Below are 18505 nucleotides of genomic sequence, written 5' to 3'. Positions count from 1 at the left end.
GGGGAGGTTTTTACATTTGTCTGTGGATATCCAGGGCTCACGTATGAGATTACTAACAAGCATTACTGAATAATCAGATGTGGGACAGTTTGTTATGTCTACTAGGTAGCTAGAGTCTGATCCTCAGAGCCTATGGTTTGGACGGTCAACAACGCTTGGGCCCACAGGGGCTTGGCCTCCTGACCGGGTCTGTGCTGTCTGCAGACACATTTCGATTTGAATCCTGGCTTTGCTATTTACCACACTCTATGCTCTTAGAGCTGTGGGATAAAGCACTGGACCACAAGGTCAGTTTGAACCACAAGGTTGGCAGTTCAAATTTACCAGTATCTCCTTGAATACCCTATTCAAGGTTGCTATGAGTTGGAACTGACTCGATGGCACTTAACAACAACAACGTCTTGGTGTGGCACTGTAGAATAAGTGCAGGATTGCAAGGTCGGTTTGAATCACAAGGTTGGTGGTTCAAACTCACCAGTAACTCTTTGGACACCCTATACAGGGTTGCTATGAGTTGGAACTTGGCAAGCCATTTAACTTTGGGTAAGTTTCATTTTAAAGGCCCTGGTGACACAATTAAGCTCTTGGTTACAAGCAACAACAACAAAATCACAGTATCCTCCCTAAGGGATCATTGTAAGGATCGGATGAGTTCATAGGTATCTTTACACAAGTTAATACATGCTTAAAACAGTGTCTAGTATACAGTGACAATAGTGGTGGTGGTGTGCCATGGAGTCTATTCCAACTCATAGCGACCCTGCATAGAAACACGTCCAGGCCTGTAAATCTTTACGGGAGCAGAAAGCCTCATCTTTGTCCTATAGAACCACTGGTAGTTTTGAACTGCTGACTGTGAGGTTAGCAGCCCGACTCATAACCACTATGTTATGTTAATTATTAATGATATTTATCAGGAAGTAGGCTAATCAATGAATGTTATAGATTGATGTGGAAGTAACTTGTTGACAAAGTCCAACAGAAGAAGTGATGAATTTTTCCAGAATCTAGGAACATCCAGATAAGGTGATGTTGGAATAGGACTTTGAAGAATAATATTGTTTTTCAGGTATGGAATGAGGGCAGGGAAGGGAAGGTATTCCAGGTGGAAGGAAGAATACCCATAAGCATATGGAGTGCAGAAGGTGCTAGAATGTTTGTAAGAAGGTGGTAAGTGGGATCTTAGGATGTGTGGGAGAGAGGAGATGAGATGGGGAGAGGGTGTTTAGGCCAGATTTTGGAGGACTCAGTAAGCCAACACATGAGCAGAGTTAGATGCTCAATATTTCTTAAAAAATCTAAATTGGTAATAGGGGACAAGGGAAATTTTAAAGCAAGTTAAGACATGATTCTTTTTTTTTTTAATTTTTAGGACAATGTCCCTGGCAGCCAGAGGAAAAACAGGCTGGAGGGAGGAAAGAATAGCCCGGAAGCCATGTGAAACTGAAGATGTGGAGAAGGCCAGTGGCTGGGCTGGCTTTCAGCTCACTAATGCCTAGGATATCCATGGTTATGGGTTCCACTTCATTTTTGACAATTTCCAATTCTCCAAGATTCATACTGTGTACATTTCATGCTCTGATTATTAATGGATGTTTATAATTGTTTCTTTATATTTTGAGTTGTGCTCCATCAGCAAATGAAGGTCCTGAGGGCTTTACTCCATTCAGATCATCTACTTTGAAGAGGCAGCTCTTGATATAGGGAGATCCAATCTCTGTATAATTAGCAATGGACTGAATCACAAGGTCAGTGATTCAAGCCCACCAGCCCACAAAGAATGATGAGGCTTCCTGTTCCCATAAAGATGTACATCCTCGGAAATCCTACATAGGGTTGTTATAAGTTGGAACTGATTTGATGGTACTTAGCCAATAAGAAGTTCAAATCTGGAGGTTTCTAATGAATTTCAAGTACCTGGAGAACCATGTGAGTTTCTGAGTAAAAAATGGTGCTGTGTTTTCTGGGTTTAGAATCCATAGTCTCCATTAAGACTTTCAGAGGGTGATCTCACCAAAAACTAATAAGGATTGTTATCCTTGGACACAGGAACTGATGGGGAGAAAAGAGATTTTCATTTATTACTTTTCTGAACTGTTTGAATTTTCTAACCATGAACATGTACGAAGGGGCTTCAAAAAGTTAGTGGAAAATCTCCATTATCTTCCCCCACCCCTTATATTTTGATTCTATTTTTCCACAAACTTTTTAAAGTCCCCTCCTATTAGTTTCATTTTTTAAAACAGTCACTATACTAGGGTTTACCTGGATGATAAAAGAATGGGCTGTTTTTACATTTGTGTTTTCAAACACAAATACTAACAGCTGTTATCTAAAACCCTTTTTATATCAGGAGAAAGATAAGGTTTTTTCCTGTAAAAATTTACAGCTCTGTACCACCATTTGTCTGCCAGTTTGTTGTACTGTGGTGGCTTGTGAGTTGCTGTGATTCTGATATTTTAAGCTATGCCACAGATATTTTAAATACCAGCAGGGTCACCCAGGGTCACACCACCTAGAGGAAGACAGACTAGGAAGGAATGACGAGCTACTTCTGAATATTTAGTCACTGAAAACTTTATGAATAGCAGAGGTACACTGTCAGATATAGTGCGGGGAAAATGAGCCCCTCAGGTTGGAAGGCACTCAAAATAAGGTGGAGGGTCAGAGAAAAAGAGGAAGACCCCCAGCGAGATGGGATGGCAAAGTGGCAGTATCAATGGGCTCAAGCGTGGCAACAGTGGTGAGGTTGGTCCATGAGCGGGCAGTGTTTCATTCTGTTGCGTATAAGGTCGCTATGGCGACTCAATGGCACCTAACAACAACAATGCTTCTGTAGGATAAACACTAAACCGCGAACCAAGTTGGTGGTTCGAACCCCACTGGGTGCTCCTCAGAACTCCTATGATCGCTATGAGTAGGAATTGACTCAATGACATATAATACTGTCGTTGTTATTATATACTGTCGAGTCAGTTCCGGCTCATAGCGACCCTGTATAGGGTTTCCTAGGAGTGCCTGGTGAGGTTTGAACTGCTGATCTTGTGGTTAATGCCGACCTTGCTGTTCAGTGCCTTACCCCTGCAGTGCCACACCAGGACAGCACTTAACAACATTGACACCAGTAAAAATAAATGAAAAAAACAAACAAAAAAATCTCTGCATTATGCAAAATTTATCATTTATTGTCAGTACTTAACAACAACATATGACTCCGTTATGCAAACTCTACACTTCCTATTGGATTCAATTCAGTAAAATTTGCATACTAAGTAGATAGGTGGAGAAAAAAAAAAGCAGTATATATATTTTTTTTCTCCACCCATCTACTTAGTATGCAAATCATCAAGTATTTCAATTTGGGTACAAAACTGTCAAGTAGTGTGTATACGTGTAAACCTTCATGTATATTGTTGAGTATGAAGCTTCAGGCGATGAACGGAGGACAGAGTTAAGTCCACTCCCTCTCCCCACGCACTCTAGTAATTACTTTATTTCCACGTCATGTTTCCGGGTGCGTGTGTCCCCACTCACTGAAGTTCAAAGCAAGCAGAAGTCACCCATGTTCTTTTTGCTATTGCCCAGACACCCAACTCAGGAGTTGGGTTCCCTGAAAATCTGGCAGTACCTGGGGACTGTCTGACTGGCTGGGTCCCACGTGGTAAGAGGCTCCCCACCTCGCCCCCACGTGGTGCAAAGAGCCGGGAATAGGGAGAGCAGGCAGGCCGGAGCTTCATCAGGGGCATTTAAAGTGTCTTGACGTCACGCTCTGCCAGGAACTCAGCTGAGTTTTCAGCAAGACATTCCAGTCACCGTCCCTCCCTCCCCCCGGGCCTCTGTGTTGATGGCCTACGCTCTTCCTTGGTTGTTGCGGCGGGAGGAGCACTTGGCTTTATGGAACAGCTAGAACTGGGGCGTTCCTAGCCTTTTTTGGCTCCTCCTTTTCCCCAAGCGGCTCTTGTCATTGGTAAGTAGGTGGGGCTTCATAGGTACTATATGCACACCGGGATCTCTGAGTGGCGGAGAAAGCGGCCATCTCATGAATTATGTATAAAAGGCAGGTCTAGGCAGGGCAAGCACTGGACAGGGATTGGCTGGAGGAGCTGTAATTCAGTCGTTTCCGGAGCTGCAGCGGCGAGACTGGGAGGAGGAGCCTGGGGTTCCGACGTCGCCGCGGAGGGAGCGAGCCCGAACCGGATCTTTGACTAGCACCCCAATTTGGTGTTTTCTCTCCCCATTTTCCGGCAAGGGCTCAGCGACCTGAGGGAGCCCGGCGCCCACACCCAGACCTAAGCGCAGCCCCGGCCATTCGGGCCTCAGCCGGAGAAACAGGTGAAGGGGGTGAAGGGGGTGAAGGGGGTGAAGGGTGGGGCCGCCTTAACCGACGCTCCCAGGCTTGGGGGGACCCAGGGACGCCGAAGCGGTTGCGGGCTTCTGAGCGTGTGCTGGGGGCGGGTGGAAACTGTGAACTTCAGTGGGGTGGGTATCTGAGGGGACACGCAGCGTCACTCTGAAGAGACAACTCCCTGGGATGACAGGAGCCGGCCTCTGAAGCGAAAGGGGGCGCTGAGAGGAAGTTTCGTTCCTTTTTAGAGAAAGGAGTGGAGGAAGAGTGAGACTGAACTCAGGAGCATGATGGAGGGGAGAGCACTCGGGGGTGGGTGGCAGGACTGAGGGACAGCCCCCCGACTTCCTGCTCCCTGGGGCGCTGGGGACGTTCGGGCCGCAGGAGATCATTGGGGGCGGGGGCGTGGAAGGAGCCACTTCCTCCTCCTTGCCGGCTTCCCGCTCCTTTAGGTGCCAGCTGCGACCTTCTAGAGGTAGGATAGGTGTCTTTCCCCCAAGAGCCTCAGGGGCTGGCTGGTTGTGGGCAGGTTTATTGCGTAAGAATCTAGTTTCCTGTAGGGAAATTGACAGACTGGTACTCTTTCTAAATTCCCAACCATCTTATTCTAGGTTAAGCCGCGCTTTTTCCCCTTTCTAAAACAAAACTAAACGAAATAAAACCCCATTCAAGTCAGCCCTAGAAAGGGATACACCTCTTTCCCTCCTTGCCATTGTTCTTTTATAAACACCTGATTAACTCTGCCAGAAGAAGATAAATAATTGAGCCAATGCGTTTACTGGATTGTGGTGTTGCTTAATTGCACAGGACAGAGTGAACTAAGCGACAGTGGGAGTTTTCTGTCGCAGAGCCAAGATCTCGGGTAAATGGCAGAGGAAAGGGAAACAAAGACAGCTTGTCCTTGGTGTGGAGACTTGTGTGCAAACTTTACCTGTGTTTCTGAGTGGTGGTGGTGGTGGTGGTGGTGGTGGTGAGGGAGGTGATGGCGTGGTGACGACACTTAAGTTAGCAAAATTCACTCCTTCATCTAAATGGCCTGTTCCATGTGTAGTACATATCACTCTGTCACATCGCAGTTGGTGGTTAGTCCCTTTTCATTATTAAATATACAGAGTGTGTGTGTCTACTGGGTTTTATTGTGTGTGTGTATGTAAAGGATGTACTTATTATATGCATGTGGCCTTTGGGCTAGCTGTGCTAATGAAGTTTTGGTTTGAATAAATCAAAACTTCAAATCTTATCGATCTTTGTACCGTATTGTGATTTGATTCAGCCTATTTTCTGTTTTTTTTTTAAAAAATCTTAAATAAAGATGTCTGTGTTCTCGGAGCCAAAAGAGTTGTTTTCTCATTATATATGTTAGAGTAGAGTACCAGGAGAAGTTTTGCTCAGACATGCACAGTGGAATGGGAGAAAGAGTCTGGAATTTAAAAAAATGTTATTATAGATGTTGGAGGGCTGATCTGAGTCTCTGTGTTTGTTGGCATACCCACCCCAAACAGCCACTAGCAAATACGTGAAAATATGTGCGTGTGTGAATGTGTGAGTTTATGTGTCTTTTGAGAAGGATGTTGTTATTTAGGGCTGTCGAGTTGCTTCCGACTTATAGCTGCCCTGTATATAGTTTTACAAGGAGCAGCTGGTGGGTTTTGAACTCCTGACTCTGTGATTCACAGTCCAGTGCTGATCCTACAGCTCCACATTTAGAAATACTCAGTTATGACTTGACACATAGAGGGTTTATGATATAGGTCATTCACATAACAGTAACTTATTTCCTAGATAAGAAAATTGAGGCCAAAGGAACAGATACTTGTTCAAGACAGTAGAGTTCTATAGTGGCAGAACTCATACATTCTGTATATTTTGTCTTCTTTTGTATTAGGTGTTAGTTCAGAGTGGATGTAAGTCCTGTTGGGTAAAGTATCAGTACAGTTGATTCTTAAGTATACTTAGTGTTAAAGTGTAGATTCTGCTTTAGTAGGTCTGGGGTGGCAATGCAAACAAAGCAGGGGTTGAATCAGTATGAATGAGGTCAAAGACCTGATGCTAACAGATATGGTGAAATACCTTCAACAGGCTGTAAGTCCCCAGAGAACACGAAGTTTTGATAAACAGTTGAAAAAAGAAATACAAATAGGGCTTTGTTTAGGTTCTTTTTCTATGTAATTACTATGGCTAACTTGGGAAGTAGCTGTTTTCAGTAGGAGTAATATACCATCAGACCATAGGTATTTGGCTAATAGGAAGAGATATTTACTAAGAAAAATGTGTTCAGGGCAGTTGTGCCCTTAGATGGCGTTTAAGCCAGAATGCTTTAGTACTGGCAGTTTGTGTCTCCAGAAAGGAGCTTGCGCCTCCCTGCCTCTGTGTGCCTTGCCACTTAGATATGAGATGGAGCAGATGGGAAGTATCATTCCAGAAGCATTAGTCTAGCTCCTTTTTAGCTTGTGGTTTTCAAAGAGGTGGCATACAAATCAGTTGTCAAATATTTAATATTTGCAACTTTCTGAAAGTTGATGGGAAGGATACAATATGTTTTTTTCCCAGAATTTCCAATCTGCTGGGGTAACTGGATTACTTCTTCAGCTATACAATGCAACAGGGTATCATCAAAGGGATGGTAAAGTATTAAGCCTGTGTTGCCCAGAAAGGTAGCCAACTCACTGGCACGTAACAACAACAAATATATAAATGAACACATAGAAAGTTCTATTGCACAGCCTGCATTAAGCTTCGGTGTCCAGAGGAAAGAGATGTTAAGGGCTGGAGTTGCCTAGCAAGTCTTTTTGGCAAAGGAGGAATTTGAACCAGATCTGAAATAATGGGTGGAATTTGGATACGTGTAAAGAATTTGGGGTGAGGAAATATGGGGATGGATATAACCAAAACAAAATCCTGATAGATTTGGAAGGTAAGTAGGGCCTTATTCATAAAAGGGCTTGAATGCAAAAGGAATTTTACTTCTATTTTTCTGGTTTGCTATTAAGTGTCGTTGAGTCGATTCTAACTCATAGCAACCCTGAATAGGGTTTCCAAGGACTAGCTGATGGGTTTCAGCCATGGACCTTGTGGTTCACAGCCCGGTGCTTATCCTACAGCACCACATCAGGACTCCCTTTTTCTGTAGAAGGAGCCTTTAAAGGTATTAAATGTTAAAAATCAAGCCATTCTTTTGGCTGGCCTTGGAATTACCTTGGGTCTTCCCTAAGGCTGTTATTCTAAGCAAGGCCCATCATAAATAGCCATAAAATACTCATAAAATTTAAAGAGACTAATTGAAACTCAAGGCTCGTGGTTTAAATCAGTTGTTTACTTGGGCCTTCGGTGTAATGCAACAGTTAAATTTTGACTGCTAACCCAAAGGCTGTTGGTTCGACCTTACCCGCTGGCTCCACAGGAGAATGACCTGGTGACCTGCTTCTGTAAAAATGACAGCCACGAAAACCCTAAGGGAGCATTTCTACTCTGTCACATGGGTCAGATAGTACCCACCAACAACTGGCTCAAAGTCAGGCTCCTCCCAGAGAAAATAATTCTTTAAAATACTCTATGTACTCACTGTGTTCTCTCCTTCATTTTACACTCCCTCCCCCAAAATTATAGACTTCTCACTAAACCAATTACTTAATGCTTTGTTCACCTAGCATATCACTTAACATTTCTTTGTTACTCACTGCCTATAAAAGACCTTCATTTTCAAAGGGAGAGCTTTGAATCAAATTTAGACCAAAGGCTCCCTGTTAGCATATTGTTGTTAAGTGCCTTCCAGTCAGTTCTTGGCGAGAAGCAGTTGGTGGTCTGAACTGCTGACCTTGTGGTTCACAGTCCACTGTTGATCCTACAGCGACACACCAGGAGTCCTGTTAGCAGATTAGCTACCTAATAAACATTTGTTTAAAGGACTCTAACTGTATTTGTTATGTGAATTCAACATTTTTTAGATCAAGTTGTTGTTGTTGTTACTTGCTGTCAAGCACTAGACTGCTTACCAGTTGCAAGGTTTCAAAGCCCTTCACTTCTTGGAAACCCTATACAAGGTCCTTGAGTTGGAACCAACTTGATGGTACTTAACAACAACAGCTGGTTTCATTTTGAAGTACCTCCTGTGTGTCAGGCACATGCTAATGCTGGTCAGTAGGTACAAAGCAGTGAGCTCAGTAGACATGGCCTCTTCCCTGAGGTGACCTTACAAGCTGACACTAACTTGGTACTTTGGGTGAACAAATCATAGTATGCGTAACTGTGTTTTGAGGATTTTTGATGACATGGAGTGGGTGGTATAGCCAAAACTTTTGTTTTTTTAAAATGTTTTATTGTGAATTATGTGATAGTTTACATTGGAGAACATTAGTTTTACATTCATCCTATTGTATATTGTTTCGTTGCCATAGTTACAATCCCGTCCATGCATCATCAACCAACCTGTCAGCCTGTTACATCCACCCCCCCCCCCCCCCCCCCCCCTCTCTGGATCTCAAGTCCCCAGCCTCTCCATCTCTCCAGGTCATCGTCTCTGTCTCCATCTCTGGCATCACTGCTTTTCTGGGTAGGGTCCCGCTCTCGGCTCTTCTCCCTTGATGGTCCCAGGGACCTCCACTACTAGACTGAAAAGTTAATCACTCCCTTCCTTGCTGTAAAATGTCTACCTTTACATTTCCATTTCTCACAATCAGTCCTGATAACAATTATTCACTGTTGCATCACAAGAGACCCATCTGCATTTCATTTCATCAACTCTGCCTAGGCAGATTGGATACTACTCACTGGAGATTCTATTTTCCTCCACACCCTCTGGATCTAGGTTCCCTCCTGAAAGCTTGTAAGCCAGTCACTTCTTGCCTTTGTAGTCCCTCCCCCCCTCCCCCCGCCCCATTTTGGGTAGCCAATGTCCAAGTTGCCTATCCCTGTCTATTCTTTGTGTGGAGTGGGTGGGAATGATTCTTGCAGTGAGGATTGGTTTTCTCTTTTGAGCTACTGCATCCATAGGTGTAGGTTATGTTCATCAAATTGTATCAGATGATGCTTTTTTTCCTTCTTCTTTCATCTTTGGGTCGAGCTCTGATCATCCAGTCATTGAAGCCAGGTCAGGTGGGTATTGTCTACAAGTGTGGGTGTTCTTGTGTATATGCCCTCTCTTCTTATCACATAGCCATAGACTTTTGAGGGGCTTAGATTAGCCACAAATGGCCACTCACATTTAAGTCTTCCATACAGAAAACATTTTACCCCAACTTCTGGGTCATTCATAAAAACTACCAAAGAGCACTCGTGGGACATTTGAAGACCTTATGGGACCTTGGAGTAAACACCTGAGATCTAGCAAGATGACATTGCTGGGCTCTTTCTATCTTTGTTGGTTCTGGTGAAAAGAAATAGGTGGTTATACATTTGGTGTCTTGGTGTGGAGCTGTGGGCTAACGCGTCAGACTGCAAAGTCGTTTGAACTGCAAGGTCGGTGGTTCAAGCTTAACCAGCTGCTCCTTAGAAACCCTATACAGGGTCGCTATGGGTTAGAACTCGACGGCACTTAACAACAACAAATACATTTGTTAGGAGTCCTAGTGTGGCACCATGGGTTAATGTGCTAGACTGTAAAGTCTGTGTGAACCACAAGGTTGGTGGTTCAAAGCTTACCCTACACAGGGTTGCTATGGGTTAGAACAGACTCGACAGCACTTAACAACAAAAACAACATACATTTGTTAAGGAGCTCTGGTAGTAAAGTGGCTACAAGTTGGGGTGCTAACCTCAAGGTCAGAAGTTCGAAACTACCAGTGATTCCTTGGGAGAAAGATGAGACTTTCTGCTCCTATAAAGTTTTACAGCCTTGGGAACCCTATACTGGCATGTAACCACCACCACCGTACATTTGTTGGTAGACCCTTAGCATACATACTATGGTGCATTTCAGTCAGGATGGCACTTTGGTGGTAAACTGTTTGAACTGTCTATAATCTTTAGAGGAAATGCATATAGAAGAGAAAACTTTAATTAGAGTCAGTTATCATTTATCATGTTAGGATTACTCTCAATTACTGTACTAGGTGGAGTCCAGGAATATATGAAATATGGTCTCTTTTCACCAGACTAGAGATGTAATTGGGAGGACCAGGGTGTGCACTGGGTACCTATGGATTTAGGGCAGGACTCTGGAGTCAAACGAATTGGATCCTGGATCTGCTGCTTTCCTATCAGAATCTGAACGTCCGTTTTCTTCTCTGTAAAATGAAGATGCTAACAGGACTGGTTAATTAAATGAGATATTCTCGGTAAACTGTTTAACGTGGTTCCTGACACATAGTAAGAGCTCCAGAAATCTCAGTTTTTCCCTTAAATATTCAAGAAGAGAGATTAGTTCTCTTTAGGGGTGAGAGAAAAGGCCTTGTCACTGAACAAGGTTTTGTAGGGTAAACAGGAATTCATTCCACAGAGTTGAGGAGTAAACAGTTGCATTCAAAGCTGAGGGAACATGAGTGTCAGGAGGCTTAAAACAGCACAGGGTGTTTAGAGAGCTCTGAGTGGAAGTTCTTACTTTAGTAGAACCAAACAGAAAGGGAAAAGGAGGCTGCTGGGTCACAGTGCTTACTTCTTAGTCTTCTTTGTCATTTGTTAATGTGAGTGTTGTGAAGTGCTGGTTGGGTCCGACTCATAGCGACCTGTGTAGGGTTTCTGAAGCTACAAACTTTCACAGGAGCAGAAAGCCTCATCTTTCTCTCTGACTGATGGGCTCAAATCGCCATCCGGTGCTTATTCTACAGAGCCACTGTGCTCCCCTTAGTTAACAGGATTCATTAAAATAATTGTTTCTTCCCCAAGCCTAGAATAAGCTCATACCCTTTCCCCCTTAACTTCCAGCCCAAAGATAGGCCTATAAGGTGAACAGTAACACTAGGAAGGTACTTACTCATTAGGACAACCCACCACAGGAGATCAAAGGGCAGCATTTTCCAGGGATAAGACTCAGAAGACAGGAAGGGAAAGGAAAGAAGGAAGAAGGGGAAAGTGGGAAGTGTGTTGTGGGTGTGCAATCAATGTTACAAAACAAAATGTGTGCCAGTTGTTGGATGGAAAACCAGTGTGCTCTCTAAAAAGTAATCCATGGTTATATGTGTATAGAAATAGAAGAAATGTATTGTTGTTGTTAAGTGCCGTCGAGTCGGTTCCGACCCATAGGTACCCTGTACAGGGTTTCCGAGGGTGTAAATCTTTACGGGAGTAGAAAGCCTCATCTTTCTCCCGCGGAGCGGCTGGTAGTTTCGAACCACTGACCTTAAGGTTCGCAGCCCGATTCGTAACCAGTACGCTACCAGAGCTCCTGAAGCCTTCAGGGGCAGTTCTACTTTGTCATATATAGGGTGATGATGAGTTCAAAATAAATGCGATGGCTCTTAACAATAACGTATAAAAAACACATGTTATATTTATATGTTATTGTTACTGTTAGGAGCCATTGCATTTATTTTGGACTCATAGTCCCCCTATATGTGACAAAGTAGAACTGCCCCTGAGGGCTTTCTAGGCTGTAATCTTTATGACAGCAAATCACTAGGGCTAGGGCTTTCTCATGGAGCTGCTGAGTAGGTTAGACCCTCCAACCTTTTGGTTAACAGCTAAGCATTTAACTGTTGTATCACTAGGACTCCTTATGTTTTATATACATCAAGTTAATAATTACTATATATGTTATATATATATCCTTCCAGATGTTTTGCAGCTTTTTTTTACTTCACAGTTTATCTTGAATAGACTTATTGCAAATAAATCAAATTTTATTTTGATAGCCTAGAAAAAGCATTAAGAAGACAAAGCCACCCCCAAATAAAATAGAAATACTTTATTTTAAAGAGTTTGTTGGAAAACTCAATGGAAAAATAATGGTATTTTTTTCTCCACAAGCCTTTTGAAGCCCCCTCACAATGTTTGGATTATCTGACTTTCCTTTCTGCAATCCCATTCATAAGAATAAATGACTTTATTAACCATTTTTGGACTCCTGGTGTGGCATTGTAGGATAAGCACTGGGCTACAAATCCCAAGGTTGGCAGTTCAAACTCACCAGCTGCTCCTCAGAAACCCTATACAGGATCTCTATGAGTTGAAACCGAGTCAACAGCATTTACCAACAACAACAAACCACTTTTACCTTACCTTTGACTTTTTAAGTACATCATCCCAGAGAATTTATACTTTTAACTTATCTAAGGTAAGTTAAAAGTATATGCAGGCCTGGTGTGGCGCTATCGTTTTGATAAGTGCTGGACTGCTAACCACAAGGTTGGTGGTTCAAATCTGCCAGCTGCTCCTTGGAAACGCTATACAGGGTTGCTAAGAGTCAGAACCCACTTGATAGCACTCAGTCACAACAACAAGGTAACTATTATTGGCATGTTGAGCATGGTTGCTATAGGAGTAAAGAGTGAACTATGAGGTCAGGTTTGTTCAGCTTTAATCCCACATCTACCACCTCTAGACCTTGGGCAAGTTTTTGCTTGTTTTAACTTTTCTAAGTATTAGTTTCTTTATTTGTAAAATGTAGGTACCAGATCTATCTTGTAGGGTAGTTATGAGGATTAAGCAAGATAATGCATATAAACTATTTTATATGCATTATCTTGCTTAATATAAAGTACTTTATATGCATTGTCTTGCAGTGTACCTGGAAGATATCAATTATTATCTAATTTCTAAGTTGGGCATGTTAAAAGTAATGGTGGCCATTAATCACCCAAAAGAAAGAAAAAGTGATTTGGAGTTTCTAGCTTAATAGGAAAAAAGCTAACTGAATGGGGAAGGGGGGCTGGGAGGGAGAACTCACATTATGGTGGAGGAGATGGGGACTGGTCAGTGACTAGGAATTGCCAAGGGAGCTTGTAACTGCCTGTTTACACAAATGCCCTTGTGACAAGTCTTCTGGTGTTCAAAAATCTACGACTGTGGCCTACTTAGTGTAATATTCAACACATGCAAGAATTACTACTATGCAGGAATTTAAACAGTCTGTTGGAGTTCATGACACAAACTTGTAGATACTATTGAAGGCTTGAGGGGTGGAGGGTGACTGAGAGTAGTGTCTCAGGAAGAGGCCAACAGAAGGAACCTTACCTTGAGTCAGGTAAGGAAGGGGGAGACAGCATATACTAACCTACATTCCTCCCCAAGGGGCATGATCTGTATGAAGCTGGATGATTTGCTGTGCCTTACTCTGCTACTTAAGAAGTGCCTTCACACCCGTGTGTGTGTGTGTGTGTGTGTGTGTGTGCGTGTGTCCACTGTTGAAGAGCTTTTTTTTTCCTGCCCTGTTAGTTTTCTTTTCACAATAACCTTGTGGTTAGGAAGAACCACTTAGCTTGGTGGCAGGTTGTCTCACCCCAGCTCTCTGTCCACCTTTGTATTGGAGAAAGCAAGAGACAATAGTCCTCCCTGTCAGTCACTTCTTGGCTGTATGTGGGACAAGAGGAAGCCAACAAAATTTGAAAGAGAAAGTGAATCTTCTGGTAAATAAATGGCTTCCCTATTGTGGAGGAGGAGAGCAAATTATTAGGGGGATGTTCGGGTAGTTTTTGTAGAGATCATTTCTGAAAACTGACTTGGATTAGTGAAGGTGAGCCCAGTTTAGGAAAGCCCTGCCCTGTCTGGTGTTAACCACCTGTTTTCCCGCTTTGTTGATTAATTTTATTAGTTTCTGGTGTTCTAATCTCACATTCTTGTTATGAGAATTGAGTCTGAACCTGAGCACCTGCTTAGATGAAAACATTAAAGAAAGCATGTTGTTTTTTCATCTTTGCTAATGTTAATTTAAGAAGCTCTGGTAGCGTAGTGGTTACGAATCGGGCTGCCAATCTCGTGGTCAGCAGTTCAAAACTACCAGCTGTTCCACGGGAGAAAAATGAGGCTTTCTGTTCCCATAAAGATTTATAGCCTTGGAAACCCTGTACAGGGTCGCTGTGAGTCGGAACTGACTCCATGGCACATAACAACAACAATGTTAATTTTGTTTTGCTTTTAGCAAACACCTCTTCTGACAGAGTTTAGACTTTTCCTTTTCTTTCCCCTGTTCCTGCCCCCCAATCCACCCAGCTGTAATCCTCAAAACCAAGATGTTAGCTGTGTAATCATCTCTCCTCAAACTAAACAAAGTGCAATATTGCATTGAGTTCGCATGAAGATGGTTGGCCTTTGAGTTTTTTTTGTTTTTTTTTCTATTTGTGGTTTAGACACAATAAATATTTGATCTCAGACTCACTTTCCCTGAACAAATCAGTTTTGTACTTGGGCTTCCTTTTATCATTATGTTTAGGGGAAAACTTAATTGAAACACTGACCTAAATGGAACATAATTAGGATGTTGACTCCCTTTTGTATAGGGGCAGGAGGAGTAATTGAAGCATTCCAAAGCCATATATCAATACTTGGGCTTCATTCCAAGTGTAATTGCCCTTTCCATTAGAATAACTATATAACTGTGTATGCTAAGGAGCTCTGGTAGCGTAATGGTTACGAATGGGCTGTGAACCACAAGGTCAGCAGTTTGAAACTACCAGTTGTTCTGCGGGAGAAAGATGAGGCTTTGTGCTCCTGTAAAGATTTATAGCCTCGGAAACCTTGTACAGCGTCGCTGTAAGTCGGAACCGACTCCACGGCACATAACCACTACCACCTAACTGAGTAGAAGCATGTGAGTCACTTTCAGGTCCTAACTGTTGTGTTAAAAAATCCTAGATTCATGGAGCCATCTAAGATACCAATTTCTGCGGAAGTATGCAGTATCCTGGATCAGAAGTGCACTCACTGGTTGCTGTCTAGTTCATGCGCTTCTACCGTCAGTGTACCCTAAACTCCACCACGATACTTGATTCCTTTATACTCAGAATATTTCCTAAATCGTGGACAAATGAGGCTGAAGGTAGAGATAGAGAAGACTCGTGGTCTTAGCTTTAAAAATTGCTTCCTTAGCCTGTGGAAAGATCGATGCTAGTCTTAACCAACAGATTTGCGGAAAGACTAGATCAAAGATTAGTCTGTCTGTTCCCGATTCTAGTTTTCTGTATTGTACAATCAATATCTTAGGGGAAATATATGAAAGTTATCAGTATAAAAGAGTACATAGAAAGTAGAAAAAAAGTTCCATCCTCTCTTTACCGTCTCTTCTGAACTCTTGTTTTCTAAGGACTGACAGTTACCTCTTCTTCATTTGTCAAAACCACTGTACTCTACAACACATTAATTGTTTTGACAAGTGGGGGAGTTTTTTTTTTTAACTTGTTACCGTGGATGGATTGTCTGTGGCAGCCTTTTCAGAGTGTGGTCCACAGGCCCATAGAAATCCCTGGTACACTTACAGGGAGCCTGCAAGATGAAAATTGTTTTCACAATATTATTTGCATCTTTGACTCTGTTGGCATTTGTGCTTGTACTGGTAGCACACTTACAGAAAAAACAAATCCAATTAGTTTTTGCTTAGGAATGTCTTTGATGGAACAGTAAACAATAATAATTTTATTAAGTCTTGACCTTGATTATGTGTCTTTTAAATAGTCTATCTGCTGAAATGGGGGTCTTGCAGGAAACATTTTTGCTGCCTACAAAATTGTGATGATTGTAAGCCAAGGAATGTCATTTGGTGAATTGTTTGAGTTGGTGTCTCAGACTAGCTACTTTTTGTATGAAACACCATTTGTACTTGAAAAACAAAAAACAACTGACGGGCCAACTGGGGTACTGGAAAATGTTTTCTCAAAAATGGAAGAAAGCAACAGATATTGTGAGCTGTTCTCCTTAAACAGAATTTGCTTTCTTCCATTTTTGAGTTTTCAAGTGAAAATTAGAATTTGAGAAACTTGACAGCTTTTTAATTCTAATGAATGTAATATTTCTGATCTAACAAATGTGATTTTTTTTGGATAGTGTATAGTGAAATGTGTCAATATTTGGAAAGTCTGGATACCTCTGAATTAGTGTTTCCCAAATGACTTCTGGTTGTTAAGTCCAGTCTAGTCATCTAGTTGATTCTGACTCATAGCAACCCTGTGTAAGATTTCTGAGGAGTAGCTGGTGGGTTTGAACTGCCAACCTTGTGGTTTTCAGTCCAGTGCTAATCCAACAGCACCACACCAGGAGTCCTCCAAATGACTAGTGAATGATATTATAAAGTCATGTATAAATAAGATAATACTCAAAATAGCAAGATAGACAAATGGATTGTAATGTAACCAAGTATAAAAATTTCACCAAAATGGTTTTACATTCCACATTGTAACTGACCTTTAATAAATTAAAATTTGTTTTGTTTTTATGAAGAATATCTGAAATTATATGAAAAGGCTATTCAGCTACTCTGTTTTTCAACTACATATTTCTGTGAGGCCACATTTTCTCCATATATTTTAACAAAAGTAGCACACTCTGACCGACTGAATGCAGAGGCAGACATGAAAATCAGGATATTAGAGAGATTTGCCACTTTTTACACAAAATGCTTTTAAAAAAATAATGTGATTATTTAAAACAAAATGTTATTTATGCTAACACATAATGGATTAAAAAAATTGTTCTGTGAATTGGGTGAAGGTTTACAGAGCAAATCAGTTTTCCATTCAACAACTCACATACATTATGTTTCATTGATTGTAATCGCCACAATGTAACATCACTTGTCCGACTTCCTTCCTGTTTCCTGTTTCCATTCCTCCTTTCTTAGGTTTATTAATACTTTTTAATGAATTAAAATTTAAAAAGTGGTTCAGTTTTAATTCTAACACAGTAAACATTGATATTATAACCTCATTTAATACCTAAGCTTTTTGGAATCTGCAATTTTTACTACTATAAATATAAAAAATTATGCAAATATACATTTTAATTTATGTAACTATACATTTTTAAGAATATAAAGAGTATGAAATAAAAAAGTTTGAAAACTGCTATGCTGAGGATTTTAGCACAAGAATTCTTGGAGTGTTTGTTTTATAAAACAAAAAGATTCTATGAGTTCATCCCCAGGAGTTTGGCTTAGTAGACCTGGGTCATTTTGACAGGACCTCAGAATTCTGGTGAAGGTGATATCCTGGGTTTTAGCTTGAGAATTCCTAGAACATGTTCTGGTTTGGTCATTACCTTGGTCACGTAACATTTTTGTAAAATGGATATTACACCTACTTACATTTTCTTGGCCATCTGAAGGTTCTCTTTGGCTGACAGCATCCAGTGTGAATTCATGCTTCCGGCCAAATTCTGTATGAAAGTGATTTTCAGAGTTTAAGTCATGAGCGATCACCAACATGAACTGGAATGACGTTTTTTTCTAAATCATACTATCAGAATGTGGAAATCATCGGGCAATCTCTTTGATATCCCATGCAAGTAAAGTTTTACTAAAGGTAATACAGAAACGGCTGTCAACATACATTGACAGAGGTTCAAGCCGGATTCAGAAGAGGCCGTGGAACGAGGGATATTACTACTGATGTCCAGTGGATCTTGGCTGAAAGCAGAAAATATCAGAAAGATGTTTACCTGTGCTTTATTGACTATACAAAGGCTTTCGATTGTGTGGATCATGACAAGCTATGGACAGCATTGCGAAGTATGAGTATTCTGGAACACTTGATTGTGCTCATGAGGAATCTGTACATGGACCAAAAGGTAGTCGTTCGACCAGAACATGGGAACACTGGATGGTTTAAAATTAAGAAAAGTGTGCGACAAGGTTGTATTCTTTCACTATACTTATTCAACCTGTACGCTGAGCAAATAATCTGAGAAGCTGGGTTATATGAAGAAAAACATGGCATCAGGATTGAAGGAAGACTCATTAACAGCCTGCGATATGCAGATGATACAACCTTGCTTGCTGAAAGTGAAGAGGACTTAAAACATTTACTGATGAAGATTAAAGAGCACAGCCTTCGGTATGGATTACATCTCAATATTAAGAAAACAAAATTCCACACCACTGGACCAATAAACAACATTCTTATCAATGGAGAAAAGATTGAAGTTGTCAAGGACTTCATTTTTCTTGGATCAACTATCAACAGTCAGCGAAGCAGCAGCCAAGAAATCAAACAACGTACTGCATTAGGCAAATCTGCTGCGCAAGACCTTTCTAAAGTGTTGAAGAGCAAAGATGTCAGCTCGAGGACTAAGGTGTGCCTGACC

At 41.6% G+C, this 18505-nt stretch overlaps 1 protein-coding gene across 2 annotated transcripts in view; it reads left to right on the top strand.

Moving 5' to 3' along the window:
• The first annotated feature begins 4041 nt into the window (after positions 1-4041).
• STAT3 (signal transducer and activator of transcription 3 (acute-phase response factor)) overlaps positions 4042-18505 on the top strand; it is an 81913-nt gene continuing 67449 nt past the window's right edge. The window contains exon 1 of one of the 2 annotated variants that reach the window (XM_006832661.1): positions 4042-4332. The gene's annotated coding sequence lies outside the window, so the exon portion shown is untranslated. The remainder of the gene's footprint in view (positions 4333-18505) is intronic. The other variant, XM_006832662.1, reaches the window with a different exon arrangement.

Source organism: Chrysochloris asiatica, unplaced genomic scaffold, assembly GCF_000296735.1.
Source record: "Chrysochloris asiatica unplaced genomic scaffold, ChrAsi1.0 scaffold00007, whole genome shotgun sequence".
Lineage (NCBI taxonomy): Eukaryota > Metazoa > Chordata > Mammalia > Afrosoricida > Chrysochloridae > Chrysochloris > Chrysochloris asiatica.
This window is presented reverse-complemented; position numbering and strand designations above follow the sequence as displayed.